Here is a 15,265-nt window from a genome sequence, read left to right as displayed (position 1 = left end):
CCCCAGCTACTCTTCCCCTGGTCACTCTGGTCTTCAGTGCCCCCCTCCCCGCCACCCGTGCCGCTCACCACGCCCACTGCCCTCCCCAGCCCATCTCCTGTCATCCTTCCGAACGTGAACATGACTTGCTCAGGAAAGCCTTCCCTCCCCTCCCCTCCCCACCCAGTCAGCCAGGTCCCAGAGCTCTGCGTTCTCTCCCTGCGCAGTCAGCCACTCTCGTGGTTGCGTTTGAAGACAACGAGATGCTGTGGTGGCTGTGTCCCATCATTGGCCCTTTGAGCGGTGGAGGGCGGGGACCACATCTGTCTCGCCCAACACTGGATTCTCTGAGCCTTGTACAATAGCTGGCAAGCGAAGGTGTTCAAGAAAGAGTTGTTCAGTCAATGATGCTTGTTTTGCATGTGCCCTTTGCCCCAGCAATTTCATTTCTAGGAATTTAGCTTACGGATACACTGGTGTATTTATGGAGAGAGTACAAAGTAATAGCCAGGACAATCACAATAGCCAGTACCTGTAAATTGCCTTGTACGTGGTCAGTGGAGACTCACTCATAAATTACAATACAGCTACCCCTGCAAAGAAGTACCACCAGCTCTTTACATAGAGGAAGAAACCTCTCTGTGCGCCGGAGTGGAAAGACCTCCAAGATGCGTGCTTAAGTTAGGAAGAAAAGGGGCAGAACCCTATGTTTTACATGGTACACTCAGTGAAGAAAGAAGAAATGGTTCCTGTACACAGTGTTTGTCTATACGTAACATCTCTGGAAGGACGCAAGAGACCGCTAACACAGGAGATGAGGGAGCTGGGAATACACTGCGAAAAACTTGTTACTGAAGGCCTTTTCATACTTCCTGAATTTTGCATGGTGCAGAGGTTTTACCTGTTAAAAATGCTTCCGAAGGGCACCTGGGTGGCTCAGTTGGTTAACGTCTGCCTTCAGCTCAGGTCATGATCCCAGGGTCCTGGGATCGAGCCCCGCATTGGGCTCTCGGCTCAGCCGGGGAGCCTGCTTCTCCCTCTCTGCCTCCCCTCCCCTCCCTGCTTGTGCTCTCTCTTGTATTTAACAAGCAGATGCTGACCGGTCAGAACAGTTGCGGGTGATAATTGGGACTGGGGGTGGGGGGGATGACCACTGGCCCCAGATGAAAGGCCACACGGAGGAGGCTGGCAGAATATTACTTGTGCCTGTATGTTATACACTGTTTTAAATACACGAAATACTGCATAATAGAAAGGCAGGGGATGGGAGATTTTTTTTTTTTAAGATTTTATTTATTTGACAGAGATCACAAGTAGGCAGAGAGGCAGGCAGAGAGAGGAAGGGAAGCAGGCTCCCTGCTGAGCAGAGAGCCCGACGTGGGGCTCCATCCCAGGACCCTGAGATCATGACCTGAGCCGAAGGCAGAGGCTTAACCCACTGAGCCACCCAGGCACCCCAGGATGGGAGATTTTAAAGGACGCCGCCAGAGGAACTCCGAAATCTTGGGTGAGCTAGGACAGGAGAGGGAAAAGTCCTGCCGAGTGGGGGTGTTCAGTGCCTTGGCCATACCACGTTGCCTGCTACATGAATGTGAGAAACGCAGGAGATTCTGGAATTTCCTAATTCCTGCAGCCAGGGAGTTTCATAGTGAGGAAAGTCGTGGGGTCTGAATTTGCTCAAATCTTTCGGATTCTAAATATAAGAGGGACATTTTTCCTTTCCTTTTGCCTTTCTCTGAGCAAGTGAAGGCAGCTTGGGGAAAAACTGAGGCGAGAAGACCTTGAAGGCAAGGTCATCTGGGAGGATTCTGGACCGCTTTGGGAGACAGCCCGCACCCCCCGCCCCCCACCCCAGTCACTCCCAGTGAGCCTGACAAAGTGCATGTCAAGTGATACCCTTTCTCAGGCGAATGTCACCAAAGGAAGGTAAGAGCCAGAGCTAGAACGATTCGCATTTTCTCTAACTTGTACAGCTGTGTGAAAAATGTCCCTCTTATATTTAGAATCCGAAAGATTTGAGCAAATTCAGACCCCACGACTTTCCTCACTATGAAACTCCCTGGCTGCAGGCAGCGTCCTGGGACGTGCCTGCTCGTGCACATTCATCTCATTTTGGTGGCGTTTCTACAGACAGGTGCTCGGTAGATCTGCAGGATAAGCTGGTGTCATGGCTTGGGGGCTTGACACCTGGTGAAGTTCTCTATCCTCACGTCTGGGTTTTGGAATGTACCAGGAGCAGAGAGTTCTAGTCTGAACGTCTGACGACCGAGCTACCTGCGTGGGCTGTATAGTGTCCGGACCCCAAGTGGTTGAGGTGAGCTCAGTCACTACCCGGATTCGACCTTGGTGCTAGGTCTCCGGGGGACGGATTCTGGAAAACGTGACTTGTACAGCTCCGCATGTCCCAGTGAGGATTCTGGCTTCCAGAACATGAATCCCCACCCGTCCTGGCAAATGTGATGTTTCTGATCTTAAGCTGGGTGTTCTAAGTGGGGCTGGTTTCCTTCTGTCTTCCCCAAGTGAGCCACTCTTGTCTGATTTACTCAAATCGTCCCTGTGACTGCTTTCCAGCAAGCTGAGCCTTCTTTGGGTTGGGCAGGATCTGGGGTCCGCCCTGGCTGGCTATGGGCCCCCAAATGGCAGCTTTCTCCTTTCTCCAAATGGCTCCCTGTGGGTTGGCCTGTCTCTGCCTAGAAACCCTGGCTTTCAGGACTCGGGCCCTGACCGCCCAGGTCTTGCCCATCTTTTCCTCCAGAGAGCAGTCCCTGGATTGTCACACGGCCCAGCTGCTGGCTTCGGTTTGGATGTCCAAGAACAGCTACTGGAATTGGCCAGGACACAGACTCACCCCCTGGACCCCTAATGCAATGTCCCCCTGGCCAGGTGGGCTTCCTCAGATACTAGAATCAGAGGGATCCCCCTGCAGATTCAGAATGTGGTCAGAACAATCTCCTGGAAGGGCCTGGCAGCCTACAGATGTCCAGCCCACCGGCGGGTCAGCGGCCAGACTGCCCCCTCCTCCTTCAGGAAGGCCTCCCTGTGGGCTCTCCTGGCTGAGGTCCCACCATGTCTCCCACCTGAGCCCACTGAGCTATGACAGCCCCTTGGGTGAGGAAAGCCCAGGCCTTACTTTCGTCTTCCTGGTCTCAAGAAAGGGAAAGGGATTGTTTGATTTTTTGTTCTTAATCCAGTCAGTGACTTTTCTTTTCAAATCCCATTGGCATAGAATCTTCCATTTTGCACGATACAGTATACCACTGTGCTGTTCTAATAGTCAGTGTTCTCTCCTCACTCACGTGGCCTCGAGAGCGGACACGAACATTTCCTCTTCAGTGAGGTCATAAGAGAATCTTCATTCTCACTTACCAGTTTTCTGGAAGCATTATTTTCTTACTATTTCTAGAAGCAGAGTCAATAGAAGACAGAAGAAATCTATCTGCTGAGACTTACGCCCTTCACCGTCTCTGCCTCTCTCTCTCCCATCGGCCTGGTCTTGGGGTTGTGTCCTGTTTGCCCGAATCCCTTCCAAAACATTTTCATTCACCAGGTAGTGCTCGAGCTCCATTTTAATTTCAAATAATGTTCTGAATCTATTTATCTTCTCTTTCTGTCACCTCCCCCACCCCCACCTGCCCCCAGTCTCTGCTGTTTTCTGTGTTGTTTCTGGATTTGGGATTTTCATCAGCAAATTCTTCTACCTCTCCTAAGTCTTGAAAACACTCTCCTCCATTTAGAATGGTGGTTTTCAGCTTTCAGCGTTTGTGGCACACTTTGAGTTAAAACACTTGTGACCTGTCACTCAGGAGGACTGACACGGCAACTGTGTCAGCCAGAGTTATAAAGAATCATGGCTACCGCAGAAGGCAGCCGTGCTAACATGTGACTCGTGAGGCCGTCCTTTGGAGCTGGTGGCTGTGTGTGGGGGACAGTCTGCTGAGTACATGAGAACTCAGAGTTCTTGCACGTTTCAGTGACTCTGTAGCCTTCTCTGTGGTAGCGTGACTTACTCCCCCGGCTCAGATTCACAGCACATAGTACCCCTCTCAGCCCAACACCGCCCCACCCCGCCAAACACTGTGTCCTTGCAGGTGTATTCACGTTTGTGACAGTGAAGGTGACACACCAAACAGGAAAGGGTTCACAGGAGGCATGCTGTCTGCACAGTTGGGAACCACTGTTTTAGAAGGAAAAGCAAGCTGGGACAGATACTCAGTAAACAGTGACAAGCTTAAAGCTACTGCAGATTCTCCAACGAAGTCCATTTCTGCTGTTAAATCTGAGGGCAAAGGTCCAAAGTCACTGTCAACGCTTCCCTTCTTCTTGATATTCTGTAGGAATCAGTTGTCATCAATGAGAAAGACGAATTCAGTCCAGGTTTCTCGCCATCGGAGGAAGAAGTTGTGACTATGGAACGGGGAAAGGATGACTACAATGTACCCTGTGGTGTTAGAAGAGAGCGGGTCGGAGGTATCCGTATGTGATCATCTGTGTGTGTTCGTGTGTGGGCACATATGTCTGTACGTGGCAATGTGACATGCAAGTGTGTGTGTGTGTCTGTGTGTGACTGTGTGCGTGCTCTAGCTCCTCCGTCCTCTAACGATACCTAGAAGCAATGACACATTAACCGTGAGCATACTTGGTGCCCAGATCTTGGTCTTCGCCGAAAGAAACCATGACTACTTGGAAAAAAGGCCGATTCCAGGGATAGGATGGGGAAAAACAGTTTTTACTCTTTTATTTTTAAAATAATTTTTAATAATGTTATTATTTATCTTTTTAAATTTCTTTTTTAAAAGGATTTTATTTATTTATTTAAGAGAGAGAGAGATTGAGAGAGAAAGCATGAGGGGGGGAGGGGCAGAGGGAGACGCAGACGCCCCGCCGAGCAGGGAGCCCAATAAGGGACTCGATCCCAGGACTCTAGGATCATGACCTGAGCCAAAGGCCGTTAGTTGCCCAACCAACTGAGCCACCAGGTGTCCAATATTTTTTAAATTTCTTTCTTTATTTTTAAAGATTGTATTTACTGAGAGAGAGACCGCACATGGGGAGGAGCAGAAGGAGATAGAGAGAGAGAATCTTAAGCAGGTCTCATGCCCAGCATAGAGCCTGACCTGGGGCTCAATCTCATGGCCCTGAGATCATGACCTGAGCTTAAATCAAGAGCCAGATGCTTAACTGATTGAGCCACCCAGGGGCCCCGCATTTTGATCTTTTAAAAGATCAAAAGATGAGCCTAAATATCTTGTTGTACCAGAAAGTAAGGAAATAGTCAAAGGAAGATGGCAACATCATCAGAAGGATATAGTGGGACGTCTGAACTGGCTCTCACTGGCCACATCTGGGACCATTTGAGTATCAAAGCAAATAAAGAGACTAACAGATTATGGAACAAAATAAAACAAAATTCCGTAAGTCTATACTAATATAAATAAGTAACTGAATAAGTAAGTACGCAGGGGAGAAGAGAAAGCTCTCCTTCCAGGTCGCTTACAGTATAAAGCTAATTAATATAGAAGGAATGGCGGAGTAAGAGAAGAAACAACGGAAGCTAGAATGAGCAGACTGAAGTTGATAAGGGACAGATGTTTATACAGGGGCAGACTGCACCAGGTCAGTTTAGCTAAGCTGGACACACATTCCCTGAATCCCCTTCCCTGCATGGTGTCCAGTTAACCTGTGGTACAACCAGTGATCTTGGGACAAGTTAATCTCATGTGCCTCCTGATACGATTCACTGAGGAGGACACAACATCACACCTGTGGTATTTCTCCCCCAGATCCAAAATCGGAATCTAATCATGAGGAAATACTAGATGAATCTAAATTGAGGGACATTCTGAAAAACAGCCTGTACTCGAGATCAAGAAAGGTAAGGCAGGGCGCCTGGGTGGCTGCATCAGTTATGTCTGGCTCTTTTTTTTTTTTTTTTAAAGATTTTACTGATTTATGAGAGAGGGAGAGGGAAAGAGGAGAGAAGTTCGAGAAGGTTGGGGGAGGAACAGAGGGAGAGGGACAAGCCGACTCCTCACTGAGCATGGAGCTGGACCTGGGGCTTAATCTCGGGACCTGAGATCATGACCTGAGCTGAAACCAAGAGTCAGACACTTAACTGACTGAGCCACCCAGACACCCCAAGTGTCTGACTCTTGATTTCATCTGGGTCATGATCTCAGGGTTGCAGGACTAAGCGCCATGTCAGGCTCCATGTTGGGTGTGGAGCCTGCTTGGGATTTTCTCTCTCCCTGTGCCTCTGCCCCTCCCCTCCCCCACTCACGGGCGTGCAGGCTCACTCTCTCAAGAAAGAAAGAAAAAGAAAAAAAGAGAAAAAGAAAAAAGAAAGATAAGGAAAGGCAGAGGCTCTATTCCAGACTGAGAGAGACTAAAGAGACATGACATGGCATTGAAATGCCCCATGTGGCCCTGGATTAGATCCAGAATTAGGGAGAAAATGGTGAGCAAGGGCATTTTGGGGACAACGGACAATATCTGACTATGACCGGAGTGTTAGATAATAATATTGTGTCAAAATTAAATTTTCTGAATTTTGATAATTGTTCTGTGATTACGTGAGAGTGTTGTGTTTTTAGGAAGTTATGCTAGAGAATGTATTCTTAGGAAATATATACTGTGGGTTTAGGCATAAAGGGGCATAACGTCTCCAACTTACCTTCAAATGCTGTAGAAGAAAAGGCACATGTGTAGTAAGTATCTGTGGTTAGAGATGGGGATGTTAAAGCACTTGGGCAATGTGTAAACAGGTGGTGAATCTGGGTCAAGTATATTAAGAGGTCTCTTCTGTTTTTGTGGTTTTACTCTAAGTTTGAGGTTGCATCAGAATAAATAAGTTAAAAAAATAAGCAAAGTAAGTAACTAAACAAAAACCACTTGGTGAATGGTGCTTTGGTCCTTTGAGGACTGCTCTTTTAAAAAAATATTTTATTTATTTATTTGACAGAAAGAGAAAGAGATTAAGAGAGAGGAGAGGCACAAGCAAGGGGAGCTGCAGGCAGAGGGAGAGGGAGAAGCAGGCTCCCTGCTGAGCTGAGCTGAGCTGAAGGCAGACGCCTAACCGACTGAGCCACCCGGGTTCCGAGGATTGCTCTTGAAGGAAACTCTAAGAGCCTTGGACAACTCAAGCCAAGATTACAGTTTAGTCAGGAAAACGTTCTTGAATTATTTCCCTACTTGGGATTTCCAAAGTGCTGACTTTCCCTCTTGCCTTGTCCCCTAGTCACGCTGTTTCGTGTTCCTCCTTCCATTTCCAGGGTCTACAGTAGGATTTGCGCTCTTGCCACATTCGGTATTCTGACTGCGGCTTTGGTTTGGTGTGTGAGTTCCTGATGGCCATGTTTGAGTCCTTGTTCTGCTACATCCACTCTGCTCCTTACTGCCTTCATCTTCGTCTTGGGCCCTCTATGTCAGCGATTCCCAAATGTGAGCGTACAGTAGAACCACCTGGAGGGTTTGTTAAAACCCAGAGGGCTGGAACCCCCTCCCAGAGCTCCTGAGTCAATAGGTCTGGGGCTGGGCCTGAGAATCTGCATTTCTAACCAGTTCCACGTGCTGGTGATGCTGCGGGAAGCGTGCCCTGTGCCCCCATATAAAATATCTGGCATTCACAGGTGCAGAGTCTCCCAGCATCACATCAAGTTACTTTCTAGTGTGGATTTAAAGCTTCTCTTGAACTTAAGAATCACTGCTTGTTCATACCTTTCGTTGGTATCGATACCATCAATGAAGATTTCTTTTACAGGTTGCTCCTGATGTGCTCTCCTGAATATCTAGTCCTGACCCAATTCCCCCACCTCCATCTTAAAAAAGTACCCATCCACCGTGCACATGCATGTACAGGCATGTGTTTAGTTTGGTAGTACCATGGGTTTGGCTCCATGCGGCCAAAAATCTTAAATTTGTGTCTTTGATGCTTTGCTCTATGTTAACATAGATGGGAAAATACTTAGAGCTGGAGGGTGGGGTGGAACAGGTAGGAATGATCGTAATACACTCCACTCTAGTAATATTTAACAGGAGACCGGAGCACATAGTCCCGTAAAAACACTAGACTCTGCTCTATGATAAAATGTTCCTTCCTCCTGAGGAAGTCTGGATCGACCATAGACCTTTGGACCTCTCAGGTAATATTACATCATTGGTGACCGGACAGTCTCCATTCAGCCACAAATCAGTGATGCCAGAGGACACGAGAGACAAGAAGTCCCCAGAGGGGAAGGCTAGGCAAAGACTGGATTTAGCTGGTAGGAGTGTACTTCACTGGTTTTTTCTTACCTACCCCTTTCTTTCCTTATGCCGAGTTTGCTCTTCGATGCTGACAACATCATTGTCTTGGGTCTGGAGGAACTTGTGAGATCACAGAGTCAAGCTCTCAGCCTTGGCCCCTACCATGGGTTATTCTGAAACTTTGGAAGGGAGGGACAATCTAAGAACCCTTACCTCACCCCAATCACCACACATACAGTTACTTCCAAGACCAGTCCATTTTGGGGAGGATTGCAAAGACATCTGGCATGAAACTATATTTGTCTTTTTTGTACCTGATTATTTCACTTCAGAATATTGTCCTTAGCGCAATTCATATATACCACAGGTATTACATAATTTCCTCTCTTTTAAAAGCTGAGTAATATTCCATTGTTATGTATATATCATATTTTGGTTATCCACCATTCATTTGTTGATGGGTACTTGGCTTGATAACATGTTTTAGCTGTTGTGAATAAGGCTGCTATTAACATGGATGTACAAATACCTCCCTGAGACCCTACTTTTAAATTGTTTGGGTGTATACCCAAGGTGGAATTGCTGGATCATAGGGTAATTCTGTTTTTAACTTTTTGAGGAACTGTCATCCTGTTTCCCACAGTGGCTGCACCAGGTTGCACTCCCACCAACGGTGCACAAAGGTTCCTTTTCTCTACATCCTCTTGTTTTTGTTGTTGACAGTCGTCATCTTAGTGGGTAGATGTATCTCACGGCAGTTTGGACCTGCATCCCCCTAGTGATTAGAATCTTTTCATCTACCTAGCTCCATTTTTATATCTTTGGGGATATAAGAAGCTCTTTGCCCATTTTTGAATTGGGGTGTTTGGTTTTTCTTGTTGAGTGTTAGGGGTTTTCCCTACATTCTGGATGTTAATCCTTTATCAGATATATGACTTAACATATATCTTATATGATCCTTAATCTTTTATCAGATATATGACTTGCCGATGTTTTCTCCCATTCTGTGGCTTGATTTTACTCTCTGAATAGGGTCTTCTGGTGCACGAAATTTTAAAATTTTCATGAAGTCCAATTTGTCTGCTTTTTTCTTGTTTCCTGTGCCTTTGGTGTCATATCCAGGTAACCGTTGCAAAACCAATGTCATGAAGCTTTAGTCCTATGTTTTCTTCTAAGAGTTTTATTTATTTTAGGTCTTATATTTCCATCATTTATTGATTTTTGTTAATTTTTTTATATGGTATTATGTAAGGTACCAACCTCATTATTTTTTTTTTTTTAAGATTTTATCTATTTATTTGACAGGATCACAAGTAGGCAGAGAGGCAGGCAGGGGGGAGGGGAAGCAGGCTCCCCGTGGAGCAGAGAGCCCGATGCAGGGCTCCATCCCAGGACCCTGGGACCAGGACCTGAGCCGAAGGCAGAGGCTTTAACCCACTGAGCCACCCAGGTGCCCCACCAACCTCATTGTTTTGCATGTGGATGTCCAGCTTCCCCAGCACTGTGTGTTCAAAAGACTGTCCTTTCCCGAGTGAATCGTCTTGACACCCTTGTCAAAAATCATTTTGTCATACACGTGGTGGTTTATTTGGGGGCTTTCTATTCTATTTCTTTTTTTTTTTTTTTTTTTTTAAAGATTTTATTTATTTATCAGAGAGAGAGAGGGGGGAGAGAGCGAGCACAGGCAGACAGAATGGCAGGCAGAGGCAGAGGGAGAAGCAGGCTCCCTGCTCAGCAAGGAGCCCGATATGGGACTCGATCCCAGGACGCTGGGATCATGACCCGAGCCGAAGGCAGCTGCTCAACCAACTGAGCCACCCAGGCGTCCCCTTTCTATTCTATTTCATTCATTTGTATGTCTTTCTTAATGCTCATACCACACTGTTGTGATTACTATTGCTTTGTAGTAAGTTTTGAAATCCATGTGTGTGAGTCCTCCAGTTTTGTTTTTCAAAATTGTTTTGACTATTTGGGGTTCTTGTGATTCCATATGAATTTTAGGATGGGCTTTTCTATTTTGGTAAAAGACATCATTGGGATTTCGGTAGGAATTGCATTCAATCTGTAGACCACTTTGGGTAGTATTGACATTTTAATAACATTAAATCTTTCAATCCGTGACCATGGGATGCGTTTCCAATGATTTGTGTCTTCTTTCATTTCTGTCTGCAGTGATTGTTAGTTTTTTACTGTACAGGTCTTTCAGCTCCGTGGTTAAGTGTATTCCTAAGTATTTTAATTTTTTTGATGCTATCGAAAATGGAATTGTTTTTGTAATCTTCTTTTAGATTATTCACTGTAATTATATAGAAATGCATCTGATTTTTGTAGGTTGACTTTGTGTCCTGCTACTTTTCTGAATTCATTCATTAGTTCTAACTGTTTTTTGGTGGAATTTTAAAGACTGTACCATCTGGTAAAATTACCAGAGGTGATTTTACTTCTTCCTTTCTGATTTGGGTGCTCTTTATTTCTTTTCCTTGCCTACCTGCTATGCTAGAAATTTCAGTGCTATGTTGAGTCCACATGGTGAAAGCAGACATCCTTGCCTTGTTCCTGATCTTAGAGGAAAACTTTTCAGTCTTTCACCACTGAATGTCATGTTCACTGTTTTTAATGTATGACTTTTATTATGTTAATGACGTTTCCTTCTATTCCTAGTATTTTGAGTATTTTTCTCTAATCATGAAAGGTTGTTGAACTTTTGTCAGATGCTTTTTCTGTATCAGTTGAGATGCTCATGTGTTTTCCCCCCTTCATGCTGTTAATGGGGTATATTACACTGATCAATTTTCATATGTTGAACCATCTTTGCATTCCCGGAATAAATCCCACTTGGTCATGGTGTATGATCCTTTAAAAATGTTGTTGAATTCAGTTTGCTAGTATTTTGTTAAGGATTTTTACATCAATATTCTGTCTGTAATGTTCTGTTCTTACATTCCTTATCTGGCCTTGTTATCAGGGTAATACTGGCCTCAGGCTAAGTTAGGAAATGTTCTCTCTTCTTTAATTTTTTTCTACCTTCTGGTAGGTTTTGTTTCTCTAGGGATTTGTCTGTTTCATCTAGGTTGTCCAATTATTTGTACAAAATTATCCATAGTACTCTCTTATAATCCTTTTCAGTTATATAGAATTGGTAGTAATGTCTACACTTTCATTTCTGATTGCATAATATAAGTTATCTCTCTTTTTTTCTTAGTTCATCTAGCTAAAAGTTAGTCATTTTGGTTGATCTTTTTGATGAACCAACTTTTGGTTTTATCTTTTTGAAGAACCAACTTTTGGTTTTATTGATTTTCTTGTATTTCTGTTCTCTAGTTCATTTATCTCTGCTCTAATCTTTGTTATTTCCTTCCTTTTGCTTACTTTGGGTTTCATTTGTTCTTTTTCTAGTGCCCTGATGTATAAAGTTAAGTTGTTGACTTTAGATCTTTCTTACTTTTTAATGTAAGCATGGGTAGCTATAAATTTCCCCCTTAGCTCCATTTTCACTATGTCCCATAAGTTTTGGTACGCATGTTTTCATTTTCATTCATCTCTAAGTATTTTCTAATTTCCCTATGATTTCTTCTTTGATCTTTGGTTGTTTAAAAGTGTGTTGTCTGGGTCACCTGGGTGGCTCAGTTGGTTAAGCGGCTGCCTTCGGCTCACGTCATGATCCCAGTGTCCTGGGATTGAGTCCCACATTGGGCTCCTTGCTTGGCAGGGAGCTTGCTTCTCTCTCTCTCTCTGCCTGCCACTCTGTCTGCCTGTGCTCTCTCTCTCTCTCTAACAAGTAAATAAATAAATAAAATCTTTAAAAAAAGTGTGTTGCCTAATTTTCACAAGTTTTCTAGTTTTCTTTCTGTTACTGATTTCTTACTTTGTCCTGCTATGATCAAATTAGATACTTTGTATGATATCTGTCTTTTTAAATCTATTGAGACTTAACTTGTGGCCTAATATATGGTCCATCCTGCAAAATGTCCTATGTGGATTGAAAAGAATGTATATTTTGGTGGTCTTTTATTAGATACATAATTACTTATCTTCTTGCTATCTCAAACTTTTTATTAATATATAATGTCCTTTTTTTTAAGATTTTATTTAATTTTTTGACAGACAGAGATCACAAGTAGGCAGAGAGGCAGGCAGAGAGAGAGGAGGAAGCAGGCTCCCCACTGAGCGGAGAGCCTGATGCGGGTCTCGATCCTAGGATCCCAGGATCATGACCTGAGCTGAAGGCAGAGGCTTTAAACCACTGAGCCACCCAGGCACCCCTATAATGTCCTTTTTTGTGTCTAAACTTTTTTGATTTAAAGTCTATTTTGCCTGGTATTAGTTAGTACAGCCATCCCTACTCTCTTTTGATTACTATTTTCATAGAATATCTTTTTACATCTTTTCACTTTTAATCTATTTGTGTCTTAGGATCTTAAGTTTGTCTCTTACAGACAGTATATAATCAGATCATGTGTGTGTGTGTAAGGGTGTTTTGCCAATCTCCATTTCCATTAAAAAGTTTAATCCATTTACATTTAAAGTAATACCAATAAGGAGGGACTGACTTCTGTCATTTGTTCTTTGTTTTCTCTGTGCCTTATAGCTTTTTTGCCCCTCATTTTCTGCATTACTGTCTTTTTTAATGTTTAGCCTATTTGATGTCATGAAATGTTTAAGTTTCTTAATTTCTTTTATGTCTATTCTATAGCTATTTTATTTGTGGGTACCATGGGGATTACACTTAACATCCTAAAGTTATCACACTCTAATTTGCATTCACACCAACTTAACTTCAATGACATAAAAACTCTGCTCTTTTATAGCTCTATCACTATTGTTAGTGTCACAAAATCATATCTTTATACATTGGGTGCCCCAAGACATAAGCTAATAATTCTTCAAAATGCATTAGTCTCTTAAATTATGCAGAAAACAAGATTTGGAGTTTTAAACCAAAGTTACACTAATGTTACCTTTTACATGAGTTTTTTTTCTTTAAATATATTAGTCTCTTAAATCATGTAGAAAACAAAAAGTACGGTTACAAACCATTGTTCAGTAATACCAGCTTCAGTAATTGTCCATGAATTTACCTTTATTGAGATATTTGTTTCTCCACACAGCTTCAAGGTATGTCCCAGTGTCCTTTTGTTTTGCCTTGGAGGACTCCGAACATATACTGAAGGTTGGGTTCAGTGGTAGTGAACTCCCTCAGCTTTTGCTGATCTATAATGTCTTAATTTCTCTCTGACTTTTGAAGGACAGTTTTTCTGGATACAGGATTCTTAGTTGGCAGTTCTTTTCTTTTAGCATTGTGAATATATTGGCCTACTGCCTCCTAGCCTCTAAAGTTTTTGATGAGAAATATACTGATTATCTTATTGGGGAAACCCTTGTAAATGATAATTTCCTTCTCGCTTGCTGCTTTCAAGATTTTCTCTTTGGCTCTGGCTTTTGAAAGTTGGGTTCTATTGTGTCTCGGTGAAGCTCTCTGAGTTCATCTTGCTTGAAGTTACTTGAGTTTCCTGGAGGTTTATATTCATGTCTTTCATCAAATTTGGGAAATTTACAACCTTTATTTCTTCAAATATTCTCTCTGCTTCTTTCTCTCTTACTTCTTTTAAGACTCACACAATGTGGGTTTCTTGATGGTGTCCCACAGGCTCCTCAGGCTCTGTTTACCTTTTTTCAATTTTTTTCTTTCTGTTTCTCAGACTTGGTCATTTCTGTGGTTTGTCTTCAAATTAGTTAATTCTTTTTTCTAACTGTTCAAATCTGCCTTTGAATCTATGAACTTGTTATTTGAGTTATTGTATTTTTCAGCTCCAGAATTTATTTTTGGTTTCTTTATAGGTTTTCCCTCTCTTTATTAATATTTCCATTTTGCTCATACATTTTCTTTGACTTTCTCCAGTTTTGCCCATATCGCATGGTTTGCTGTTATTTATTTGTTTATTCTTTCGACTGTTGCAGGCTGTGATTTTGCCAGGGGTCATCCTGAGATGTGATCTTAAGGTCTTCTCACATCCTTTCTAAATTTTTCCTCTGAGCTTGTATGCTCACTTTCTAATGTTCCCTGAATATGTAGTTGTTTATGAATGTCTTAGTCTTTAATGTCTGGCTCCCAAAAGGAAGGAATAGGAAAAAGAAGTGGTGAGGGAAAAGGATGCTGGCTCTCTAAATTCCCCTGGAAGTCATATCAACTGGTTTGGGAAGGGCTTGCAACAACAGAGAGAGGTGCAGAACAATGGTTTTCCACCTCTTTGGCAGCAAGTCTGTGCTCAGAAGCACCATCAGCAGTCACAGCACAGATCCCTGGTATTTATAGGACAGGTTCCCTTTTGCCCTACCCTGGCTCCTGCAAGCTGTGTGCAGGCTGCTCCAGGAACACACACACAGCTGCCTGTCATGTAGCTGGTGGTGGCAGATGGGTGGCAGCTCCTTAGAGCTGAAACTGACCACTGTTCACCTTCCAAGTCTCCCCTGGAAGTTGCAAGCTTTCAGTATACCCCAGAGTTCCAAAATAGTTCTATCAGACAGATTCTGCCAGTGCAACTATTGTCCAGGACAGTAAACAGATTCCTCATACTTCCTACTCTACACCTTCCCTGAATCCTACTTCAGCCTACTGTTAGGAATAAATGTTTCTCTGGGTATACAACTCTATGCAGATGGTTTTTGTCCTCAGAACTTTGATGCTTTGAAGCTTTTAATGTTGATGTTTTACTAAAAAGCCAAATTATTGGGTTTTTTTGTTAGCAATTTTTTAACCAATTTGTCTTTTCTCTCAAGATACTTAAGATCTCTGTTTTGGTGCTCTGCAGATTCATCACAGTGGTTCTTCGAATGGATTTCTTTTTGTTTCTCTTTCTACTTATTTAGGTTTCTTTCAAAAAGTTTTATGATTTTCTGTATAAGGGAGTGATGTATCTTTTGTTGATTTATTCCTCGATAATTAATTTGGGGCAGGAAGGTGTGCTTTGTAAATGTCATCTTTTAGAAATATGTATTATCAAAATTCCTTTTATCTGTGTGCACAAAGAATATTGATTCTTGAATA

General features: G+C 43.1%; 1 protein-coding gene across 3 annotated transcripts in view; it reads right to left on the bottom strand.

Moving 5' to 3' along the window:
- The window catches only part of IL15RA (interleukin 15 receptor subunit alpha), a 54,991-nt gene that overhangs the window by 25,790 nt on the left and 13,936 nt on the right, over positions 1-15,265 (bottom strand). The window lies entirely within an intron of this gene.

Source organism: Mustela erminea, chromosome 6 (assembly GCF_009829155.1).
Source record: "Mustela erminea isolate mMusErm1 chromosome 6, mMusErm1.Pri, whole genome shotgun sequence".
Classification (NCBI taxonomy): domain Eukaryota; kingdom Metazoa; phylum Chordata; class Mammalia; order Carnivora; family Mustelidae; genus Mustela; species Mustela erminea.
The sequence above is the reverse complement of the archived record's forward strand: the minus strand, read 5'-3'. Positions and strand labels throughout refer to the sequence as shown.